The following is an 11,760-nucleotide window of genomic DNA, read 5'->3' on the forward strand; positions in this document are numbered from 1 at the left end:
CTGGTTTCTGTCCTCCCGTCCCTCCCGGCAGGTGCACGTGACAGGGTGGGGGGTAAGCAGCTGCAGGAATGCAGAGACCTTGCCATGGGCATCCACTCAAACTGACAAGGTCGAGGGAAGAGGAGGTGGTAAGAACACCACCGCCCTGGAGAAGCCCCGGAGTGATGCCACACCAGGAGCCCGAAGCGAGAGCTCAGGCCCCCCCAGGGACCAGCCCGACGCAGGAAGTTAGGCAACTGGGGCTGGCTCAAGACTGCTGAATGGGGCAGCGAGAAAGGAGAAGTCCGCCAACAGGAGCTGCAAGAGACAGCCGTTTCTGGCTTCAGAACAGCCTTCAGATACTCGCCCAGTGCATTTTTACAGGCAGGAGGGCAAATTTATGGTGAGACAGGGAAGGTCCTAGACATCGCCCAGACCCAAGCCTCCCAGAACGTGGGGATCCTGGGAGCGCCGAGTGGACGGGGAGGCTGGGTGCCGCGGTGCAGGGTCAGAGGTGACGCGGGGAATTGGTCATCCACTTCCGCTCTTCACTGTGCCTTGGGGCTCACAGCAGCCCACCTTCTAGGTTATGTAATTACAGGAATAGCCCCGTAAGCTTTGTTCCCATTTCACAGCCGAGAAAGTAACATTTAGAAGACTGAATCTAGCTTTGAGAGTATCGTGACTTTAGGAAAATATTTTAGTTAGAAATAGGGATTTTTAACATATTATAAATATATCTTATGTGGATAAAATCGTTAGAGTGGTCTAAGATATCATACATTTCTGTATTACTAATTAGCACAATAAAAAGAAGTAAGACCTTACTCTAGCAAGTAGCCTTGAAAAAGAACACCGGATGACAAGAATCTGTTCCTTATAAACACTTGCACGGGGATACACAAGTTTACTAATGAGAACAGAGGGACATTCTTAAACGGAGGTCAGAACAGCTGCAGGATTCAGTAAGGTGCTGGACCCAACAGCCACAGACCCGACCACACTTCACTACCACGTCCGCCCCCCTCCCGTCCCTACAGAATGGCTTTTATGTTACATAAGGCACTGGGCGAAGAACGAGACAAACAGGGAGTTCGTTATGACCTCAAAGAGCTTATCTTCCACATGTCTTAACTGGAAACATTCAACTTTCTTCTAATAACGTTTTTAAAAATAAATAGTTGCTTCATGCTCAGCAGGGAGCCAGAGGGCTGACTTCGCCATTGGTCTCTGGTGCATTATCCACATATGCTATTTCAGAGCAATGTTTTCCCTGTTCTCTGTGCACCTGCCAAAGTGTGAGCGTGGCCAGTAAGAACACCCGTGGGAGGCCAGTGGTGGGCAGTGCTGAGAAGGACGGGCTGGGGTCTACTCTGGCCAGAGGGGGGTGAAGCACTGAGCCCCCGGTGAATTTGCTAAAATCTACCTGCCAGAATCTGTGGGTCATTCCCAGCAGAGAAGACTATTAACATGTACTTACAGCAGCAGGACTTAAAAATCCCAGCAGGGTGGTAACTTTTGCTTTCTTGATCTTTTTAAAATCAATTAAATGTACTTTGCCATTAACCATTCATGGAATTTTTGCTTTTCACTAGACTCTAAAGGTCAACAGACTTGGTTGTTATCAGCACTACCGTTCCCACTTCCCTTGGGTCCTGGGTCCGAAGGAAGCACCTGGTCACTGGGGTCCAGCAGGGGCACCCAGGAGACGCTCAGAGGACACGTGCTGCGCGACTGGACATCCGGATCCCAGGGATCCCAGCCATGGAGTGGATCAGTCGCTCCTGTTGACTGAGGAACCAGCAGGCACACATGAGTGTGTCGTATTTCGGAGGTGGTCCAACTATAGATTCTAGGGGAATGGAAAGCAAGGGAAAGACTGTGGATCTACGCACTTGCACAGAAGAGGCTTATCTGACCTCTGAATTGTGGGCTGGACATTGAGGGGAAAACTGCAGAACTTAGACTGACAGAGTGTAGTCAGGGTAGCTCAGGAACGGGGAACCCGAATACAGGTAATAAAACAGGAGGCAGTGACATTTCCAAAGGGGCGGCCTCATTTCCTTTTTGGGACTTCTAACCACAGACAGAAGGTACTCCCTGGAGAGCAGCCCCCCTTCCCTCTCCCCTGCACAGGAAGGCCGCTAACCTCAGAGACCCCAGCTTCCTGGACTCCGTGCCCCCCGACAACTGTGTGGTGCTCCAGGCACACGCCACACATGTGTCCGATAACATGGCACACGGAACATGAAGAGAAAGCTGCTGGCCTCCCCACCCAACCCGGTGAAGCCACACAGTCTTCCCGAAGTCCGCTCAGAGCAAACAGGGTCGGGTTTGATGTTTCCCAATGAAGGTCTGAAGGCTTCGCAGTCTGGAGAGTGAGTGTTGTAAGGGTTTTTTTTTTTTTTTTTTTTTTTTTTAAAGATTTTATTTATTTGACAGAGAGAGAGAGAGAGAAGAGCAGGGGGAGAGGGAGAAGCAGGCTCCCCACTGAGCAGGGAGCCCAATGCGGGGCTCGATCCCAGGACCCCGGGATCGTGACCCGAGCCGAAGGCAGACGCTCAACCGACTGAGCCACCCAGGCGCCCCTGTTGTAAGGGTTTTGAGCCATCTCACAGAAGAAGGGGTGGGAGGAAGGGAGAGCTTTCTTAAGTTCAGAAGCTTGCTGTTTAGGAGGACGATAGCATTGGCGGGGACAGACACCTGCCCATCTGACCTTGAGCAAGTCAGCTGAACTCAGCCTGGCTCCCACCTGCCTGACCTCTCTGATCAGGGGGTTGGGAGAGTCAGGTGACAGGACAGCCACACCGTGAAATGTGTAAGACGTGGGAAAGGGTGGACTGTCTCCACAGCGCCCGGCCGCACCCACACAGCACGGGGAAGGGTCTGCGAGTCCTGCCCTTGGACACAGTGCCATGACAAGCCCTCAGATTCAACCCACCGACTCTGGTGAGAAGCTTCGGCGCCGGCCCCACAGCTGCTCCTCAGCGCAGCCGCGTCCTCCGTGGGACGCCTGCGATCCTGAAGACCAAGGTGTTCCGGACTGTGCTGCACGTGGCCAGGCTTTGTCACAGCCAAGGGGAGCTTTTGCTCCCCACAGACTACCAACAAATTCAGACACACCTGGAATGCAGATGAACGGACTGCCTGGAAGCTGTCCTAACTGGCTGAGACTGGCGCTACCGGGGTGTGGACGTCAGCCCCTCGCCGGCTGGTGTAGCCTCTTGCTTGGCAGCATGCCGGCAGGAACCGGACTTTGCTTCCTTTTCCTCGACTCCCCACGTTGAGACTCCACAGCCCCCAGAGGTCATGGCAGAGGTTGGGGAGGGAAGTGGGCAAGTAATGGACTCCCCTGGTGATTAATACCGGGAACAGCACAAGAGGGGCCCTGACCGGGGAAGGCATTTGGAATTCAGTGGTTTCTTTTCAGGAAGAGTGGAAAACTAAGTACAGAGGGAAATCAAGAGCATTCAAATGGCCATTGGCGGGCCAGACCTCACGGCAGGTGCCGGGGATCCAGCGGCGAGCAACAGGTAACGCGTTCATTAGCCAGGGGAAAGCTTACAGGAACCTAGGTGGGAACGCGGGGGTTCAAGCGATTCAGTTGTAAGTACTTCAAGAAGTAGCATGACGGGGACGGGAACTAGGTGCGTGGACGCTGGTGTGCGTGGACAGATGGAACGGAACGAACAGGAACGGTGGACGCTGGTGTGCGCGTGGACAGACTGTCCCAAGGAGGAAGGAGGCGGGGACCGGGAGGCAGGCTCACTGGGCTGACTTTGAGTTTCCACAGCAGGCAGGTCTCGGGACGGTCCAGTGACAACCCCCAGCCTCCCGCCGTGTTCTCCCATTTGATGTCATTCACGGGAAGCTCCCCAGTGCTCCAGACCTCCTTCCACTTCCTCTCCCAGCTGATGACTCATTCTTCCTCCAGGAGAAGCACTCAGACAGCAGCCCCTCCCAGGCCCACGGGGTCCGCAGACCACCGCACACACACCCAGCCACTGCCTCCCCCTGCGCAGGGGGTGCTCACATGTGGTCTCCCACGGAAGTTCAGATCTGGGGCCAGTGACAGCCAAATACCACCATGCCGTTTTGCTGCTTTGAAGACCGTTTTTAAAATTCACTATCTCAGAAGCAGCTAGAAAACACAGTAATGGTAACAATTTAAAAGCTTCTCCACCTGACTTCCCCCCCCGGAGACTGCATAACATCTCTCCTGACTCCTTACTCTTTGCCCATATAAATACGCTCTCCGTTTTCACACACTTAGAGGCAGGTATGGGAGCTCAACCAGAACACACGTGTAAAATGCAGTATAATAACTGTGCTGGGAGGGGCGCATGACCCTGACCCTGGAGGTCAAAGGGCCCTTCCCATGGTTAGGGGTTGTATTTTGTCCCCCCAAACATCTGTGCACAGCCTAACCCCCAGTGCCTGTGACCTGATTAGGAATAAGGTCTTTGCAGGTGCAATGAAGTTAGGAGGAGAACATAGGGGGTTAGGGTGGGCCCTACTCCAATGACTGGTGTGGACAGAGACACAGCAGGTCTACAAGCAAGGGGACCCCGAGGAACAGTGGCGGCCACCTGAAGCTGCAAGGCAAAGAAGGATCCTCCCCTGGAAACTTCAGAGGGTGCATGGCCCTGCCCACACCTTGATTTTGGACTTGAGGCCCAGAACTGGGGTGAATGTATTTCTGTTGGCACTCATCCAGTCTGTGGCCCTCTGCTATGGCAGGGAACTAACACACAGGGAAAAGGGCAGAGCTGCCGCAGACTCCAAAGCAGGAGCTCTTAGAAGGGAGGAGGCGGAGGCGGCGGGCACAGCGTGTGCAAAGGCCCTGAGGTAAGGGAGGCTGTGAGTGGAGTCCAAGTGTGACAGGAAAGAGACAGAACACCACGAATCGGCTGTGGTCAGGACCATCCTGCGGCAGATGAGTCATCTCAGCTGAGACGACTGACGCTGCCACGTGGGTGAGCCTTCATCCATTTCTAGACCGAGTCTAGACCATGTCGGGTACGAGCAGGCTCCGCAGAGGGCTGAGTTCCCAGAAAGCCTGGGCTACAGACGAGTGTCTGTGCCTCCCCCTCCCCGATTCCTACGTTGAAGCACTGACCCCGCGTGATGGCAGCAGGACGGGGGCCTATGGGAGGTCACTAGGGCAGGACTCGTGCCCTCAGGAGAGACCCCACCCGGCTCCCAGCCCCTTCTCCAGGGGACGTCACAGCAAAAAGACACCATCCATGAACACACACGAGGGTCCGCCCCAGATGCCGAATCTGCCAGCACCTTGATCTTGGGCCTGGGGCGTCTAGACCTTCGAGAATGAACATCTGCAGTTTCTCAGTCCCCGGTCTGCGAGCCTAAGAGGCAGCCCGGCGGAGGTGAGCAAGGCCGTCCGGAGCGGTAGCTGCAGGCTCGCCTCCCTGGTCTCCAGGACTCGGCATCAGCTGCGGCCCTGACGACATCAACGGAAAACCTAGCTCCATCCAGACCCCCCCGGAGCGTCTGAGAAGAGCTGGCTGCTGGATCTGGGGGTACGGACAATTCCGCCTTAAGGCGTCAGATAATACCCCCACGCTCCTCATCACCACGCCTGTTCCCTCAGGCTTATCAGACCGAAGGTGGTCTCCAGCTCGCAAGAGCCCTGCCCCAACGTCGTCGGAAACCACTTGAAAGGGAAGTTATGGAATTGCAGAAAAACGTGCTTGCGGACATCTGCTTGCAATCCCTGGAGGTTGCTGTTCCCGGGTCGGCTGGTAGGTAAAGCACCATCAGAGCAGGGCTGCAGTGAGTGTGAGGACGCAGCCTGGGGCGCCGACCTCCCTGCCACAGAGTACTCTGCTGGAGGGAGGAAGAGGCAGACAACAGGGCAGCTCGTCCACCTTCCCAACTGTCTGCTCACACATTCACGATCCTGTGACTGGGTAAGATGTTAACATTCTGCAGCTCTTACAGGGACAGAAAAACCTCTCCGTGTATAAACAAGTCATAGGACGCTGGCCTCGCTCCTAGGACCCGGCCCGCCAGGCCTGAAGTCACGTCGAGACCGGCCTTTCTGATGTGTGGGGAGAGACTCCGCTCAGACGCACTGGGCACACCCTTCCCTCGGCGGGCGGGGGGTCTGGAGACCTGGCGGTCCTGGTGGCCGACTCAGTCACCTCGAGGGAATGCTGCGTCCCACCGGCTCCCGGGAGGCTCCAAAGGGTAGGCCGGGCACAAGCTGCCCACACCAGGGGCCCAGCAGCTGGAACGAGGCGGGCAGGCGGCTTCAGAGCGGAAGTACCTGGAGCGTAACAGGGGGTGGCCAGGGCATGCCCTTTCTTGTAGACGCTCTCCTGCCTTGCTCAGAAGGTTTGGGCCCGCATTCTTCCATATCCGTGAACCTGGGATGGGAAATGTGACTTCCTGCAGGTATTGTGGAAACAGCTGGTTAATATTTGACAAGCACCTGAAGATAGGAACCGTCGGTCAAGGGTAACAAACCCCAGCAGGGGCCTTCTGTGACCAGCCCACGGGTTGTCTTCCACGGCATCTCCCCCATGAGCCGTGGCAGGGACTCATGAGGATGGCATCTCCCCGGTAGGTATGTGCACGCCACTCAGCTCAGAACACCAGCTCTGGTAATTAGGCTCACCTACGCCATGACCACAGGTCCACGAGGGCCACATGACTCAGCGCACGGTCCGTGGCAGTGAGAAGAAACGCACACACTCTGCGCACGGCTCGGGGCCAGAGCTAGTGATCAAAGGACAAAACAATGTGCCTTCGACTCAGAGCATATTTCCACCCACCTCCAGAACAACTCATAAATTCCCTGACACCGGGCGTGACGGCTCCTGACAGTTACGCACAGGGAGGAAATGCGTCGGCTCCGGTCATAGGTTTCTAAGTGGCCTGGGGCCCAAAGAGTATCATTTGAGTCTTAACTAAACCAAACCTGTGTTTCTTTCTGAAAACACCTGAATCCCAGAACTGTTGATCTAAACTGTCCAGATTCAAATCCCCAACCCCTATCCATGTGGCCCCACGGGAGACAGCAGGTCTCACCAGGCACGCAGCATGGTACTGGGTGACTTCTTTCCAGAATCTTCCAGATTCCAATCAGGGAAAACAGCGCTCCGCGTGGTCATCAGCCCATCACGGTCCCACCGGAGACACGGTCGGAGGCTTCCCGGGGGCCCTGCCGCTCCCCCCGGGGGTGAGTCTGCACTTCTTGAGACACAAGGGAAAGGGTGACAATTATATTTACAGAAAGGGGAGGGGGATGGGTACCAGCAGAGTGGGAGGTCATGGTAGGCAGGGGCTGTGGGTTTGGTGTCAGGAAGCCCATGCGACGGGGTTACCACGAGCTGGGCGCTATCTGCACATTTCAGAGCACCGCTTCTTCATCCTCTCCCCGCTCCGCGGACTCATCTTACAGATGATGCAGCTCGGAGGCCGGGAGAGGTCGGGTGACCCCAGGTCGCACGCGGCAACCTCACGGAAGACCATCTCCAGCATTCCAGCTCCACTTGGCCCTGAACTGACCGGGGGACCCGGACAAGGCACTTCATTTCTTCTAAGAAAGGATTTCTCGATGCGTTGAATCTTGCATTTATTAAGGAAAAGAGCTCCATCCAAAGGCCAGAGGGGGCACCTCTCCCCCACTCCACGCCTTACTGCATCTGCTCTCGTGGTGCAAAAGACGTCAGCGGCAGTTCCTCACACCCCTCCGCATGAAAACCACCGCGGAGCAACAGTAAAGAACGAAGCCTTGCAGGAATACATCATGCAATGAAGTCCCTTTTAAATCTTACTGAGAATGGCATTTAAATGAGTAATTATATAACAAACGCCGAAGGTACAACAAGCACATTATGAACGCGAGACTGCCGAAAGCTTACATCCTGAATTTGAGCTTTCCAAGCGGGCTCTGCCCGGCATTTGGTTTCTAAATGGTATATTTAGGGCTTAAAACGATCAATATCCTTTCAGAAGGCACTGATTTAGTACTACTAAGCTGAGGCGTTATGATTTTCTTGCTCCATCAAAATCAAGATTGTCCAGGATGGCCCTTTTATAGGATACGCAGTGCTTACCCAACGCACTGCTATAATACTGTAATAACGTGTCTCAACCCTTCATAGTCCTTACAAATTACAGCATTTCTTATTTGACCCCCTTTGCAGAATTTAAACAAGGCGTGGTAACATCTAAAGACAGAGTAGAACCGACCTAAAAGAGCAAAAGGGCATGACGGAGTGGGAGAAAATGGGCACGGGGCGGCAAACCAGGATTCCCATCCCATGTGCCTCCGGCCGCGAGGCAGCCTTGGATGGGTCAGCTGGCCTCTCGGAGCCCCACCTGCCGTCCTTCTGGGGAAGCGAGGGGCTGGAGGAGCTGGCTCGGGGCCCAGCCGCCAGTGAGAGCACTCTGCTTCAGGGAGCGCTGGCTCTGCACACGCAGCATCTCTAGGACATAAGCATTCCCCGACAAGGATTAAGCAAAGCCGCCCACGTCCTGTCAGACTGTGACAGCTGGTTTCCTGAAGCCAGAGGCCCAGTCCAGGACGAGGTGCTATGAAAACTCACTCCTGGAGTGTCTGCTCGGCACCAGAAGGAGCAGCGAGGGAGCAGGGCAAAAGGAGCCGGGCTCTATCACACCCACACAAGTGTGCACACGCCCCTGCACACGCGCATGCTCTCGCTCTCCCTCTTCCGAGTTCTAGGACGCTAGGACGACATCCGCAGGTGTTCTGCAGCCTGTCGCTTTGAGGGGGGCGTCCTCAGACCTGACCTAATCTACGTCTGCCTCAAACCCCTTACAGAGTGAGACAGGGTACACACAGGCCAGAGAAGCCCGCGCCACACCTCTGTCCTCAGGTGGAGCAGGTGTAACGGCCCTACAACGAAAGTGGGGCCCTTCGTTTGTGCACTGCTCTGTCCCCAGCGCCACGGCAGTGACGGGTACGTAGGAGGTGCTCAGTAAATTCCCGTTAAGTGACTGGGAGCAAACGGAAGTAACCATGAAGCTAGCCCCTCCACCCCAACCAACCACATGTGCTCACCTGCCCACGCACACACACACTCACGAGCAGCACGTCCGTGCCTGGAGACCCGTCCTTGGTTTGTGGCATCACGCCCAACTGGAGCCACACGTGAACCACGGGGAAGCCCAAGGGGTGGGAGTGGCCGGCAGGACCGGCAGAGCTGGACGGAGCCACCGAGGTCCATCCAGCCTGGGGCACCAAGAGGAGAGCTGAAGACCCGGGGCCCTGAAGGCTCCTCTAGGGGCAGAGTCCCCCCTGAACACGGAAGCCCTTGCTCAGAAGGAACCGAGGGCCCTGCACACAGGAAGTGTGGCTAGATGGCTGGGCTGTCCCAGGTCCCTGCCCTCAGCTCCAGACTGAAACCTGCGATGCTTGGTTGCACGGGGACCAGCTGTGGATGTCCTGGTACTGGACGCAGAGCCCGTGGCCGGGGGCCCAGGGGCAGCCGCCTGCCCCACACGCGCTGCGTGAAGCCGTGGTCAAGGGCAAATGCAGACTCCTATGAGGCCGACAAGGGGATCCAGCATGGAGTCGGGGACTCTGCCCTTCAGAAGGCGGGGAGGACCCGGGGTCAAGGAAGCATGCACCTGCGCTCAGCTCACCCATCACTGGCTACACCAGGTCTGGGTTACAACATGTAGAAACAATTCACTAGTAGATTTGGGGGGGGGTGTTATACTTGAGTTAATTACCTGTTCAAGGTGCTAATTTAGAGATTATACTTTCATAAACGTTTGTCCAAATGTTGTTAAATAGAAACACTTGAGACCAGGTCAATCCAAGCAGTCCCTGGCGCAGCTGACTGGCCTCCAGGTGGAGGGCAGCCCAGCTCCCTGGGCTGGAAACTCAGTAGGGACCATCTATGCACGAGTCAGGCCCACTGCACTTAGCTGCACTAAGACCTCGGCTTGGTGTTTTTCCTTCTTCCCTGAAGCCCACGGGCACCGTGTGGGGCCTGGGCTTCACCTGCTTTTCCCTCTGCACATTGTCACGTCTGCCTTCCCTAGGCCTCCACCAGACACTACCAAATGCCCGTGATTTGTCATGAAACCCATGCTTGGTCTGTGCAGAGTACTCCAGAGCAAGTGACCAGGAAGACGACACTAAGAAGAGGAAGGGGAGATACTGAGATTTGGAGCCCAGAGCAGCCACCCTCCGGCTCCCACCTGATGACAGGTGTCATGGTCATGAAGTGTCACTCACTGAAGGAGGTCAGGGGCGAGCCCTGTGGGTTGAGTCCAGGGTACAGTTTTCAAATTCCTGTCTGAGCCCATGTCATGAAAGCAAGTGAAGTTCAGTCTCAGAGATTTAGGCTCTGAGATGATTGGGTCACAGCAATCCTCACGAAACCACCACCTGGGACCTTCTCTATCTGCACGAGCGAATTTAATTGGGTTTTTTTTTTTTTTTGGACTGGTTTGAAATTTTGTCCAAGTTTTAATCTACCTTCACATTAAAATGTACTTTTCCTATAGCACACTTTATTCAGGTGTTGCTAACCCTCTGTAAATGCGTATTTGTATATTTATATTTCCATTTAGCGTTAGGACTGTTACCTAATGTGGCTTTAACCGTGACATTTCCCTGCATTTTCAGGAAGTTTTCTGCCAGGTCTGCGCACTTCCGTCTCCCTTCACAAGACAATTCCCCACCACCAGTCAGGAATAAATAAGGTCAGCTTTCAATATCTGGTTTAAATCCCTCTCTCTTCCAAAGTAAGTCCTGACATATGGAAATAATGACAGAATAAAAGAATCATCATCTTCCTTTTGGGATGATACCACCTTTCAGAGAGCAATATAACATGATGTATGGAAGCTGCAGATGCATTCTGCCTGCCTCTGACATTTGATTTATCCTCTTTATATTTCTGGGAAGACAAGTGCAGCTGGTGTTCACACTTCATAAATCCTTGGTCTCCTCTATTCCAAGGTTATTACATTTTCAGACACCACAAGAACCAGAATAAAAACAACCAGAGCACCCCCACAACACCCCCCCACACACGCACACGCACACACACACACAGACACAAACAGAAACCTAGGTCCTAAAATATAAGCATCATATTTATTTTATTAAATTCCTGCTTTAATTTATCTGATCTTCTACGGCAGCACAGTAAGCCAAATAAATCATGTCCCACATTCTTCGAACTGATAAAGAACAGACTCGGGCGTATTCCTTCTGTAAAGTCCAGACCCTGCTATGCATCAGCTATACGATGATGATTAGGTTCAGCAGAACTCATCCATCTGTGGATGCAACAGATACGAGCCCCACACTCTATGTCGATGACACCAAGGCACGTAAACCATATTTTAAGTTTCCCAGAACGCACATGCATGATGGAACATTTAAGCACCTTGTAAGCAAAATGCTCCCAAAACAGAGATCAGAGCCACTATTGCTAAAAGCTGAGCAGGGAAGGTGGGCATCTTGGAGACAGACAACCTGGGAATGAGCAGGCTTGTAAAGAAGCAGGACAGGGGGCCACAGGGAGCAGGGCGGGGCTGCTGGGGGAGGGGGGAGGCCTGGGGAACGCACCAGGTCCAGGGAAGAGCCCACCTCCCTGCACAGCACTACCTCATCTCCTTCCCCCCGCGGGGTGGTCCCCCCACTGCATAGTTGTCTGCATGCAGCACGGGGCCTCGAGCAGACGTTTTGCCGAGGGAAACCTGTCTGTGCGCTTCTAAGGCCCCTAATAACACGGAGGGGCCCTTCAGGCAAGAGCTATACCCATTTTA

General features: G+C 54.4%; 1 long non-coding RNA gene across 1 annotated transcript; it reads right to left on the reverse strand.

Annotated features, from left to right (window-relative positions):
- Positions 1-5,457: 5,457 nt before the first annotated feature.
- On the reverse strand, positions 5,458-9,314 carry LOC145719429 (uncharacterized). Its single transcript, XR_014142371.1, has 2 exons — positions 7,033-9,314; positions 5,458-6,720 (listed from the first exon to the last, which is right to left on the reverse strand). It is a non-coding gene; the product is annotated as an uncharacterized LOC145719429 (long non-coding RNA).
- Positions 9,315-11,760: the final 2,446 nt, after the last annotated feature.

The sequence above is a fragment of the Leptonychotes weddellii genome, unplaced genomic scaffold (genome assembly GCF_054177405.1).
Source record: "Leptonychotes weddellii isolate Sample4059 unplaced genomic scaffold, ASM5417740v2 HiC_scaffold_4404, whole genome shotgun sequence".
Taxonomy (NCBI): Eukaryota; Metazoa; Chordata; class Mammalia; order Carnivora; family Phocidae; genus Leptonychotes; species Leptonychotes weddellii.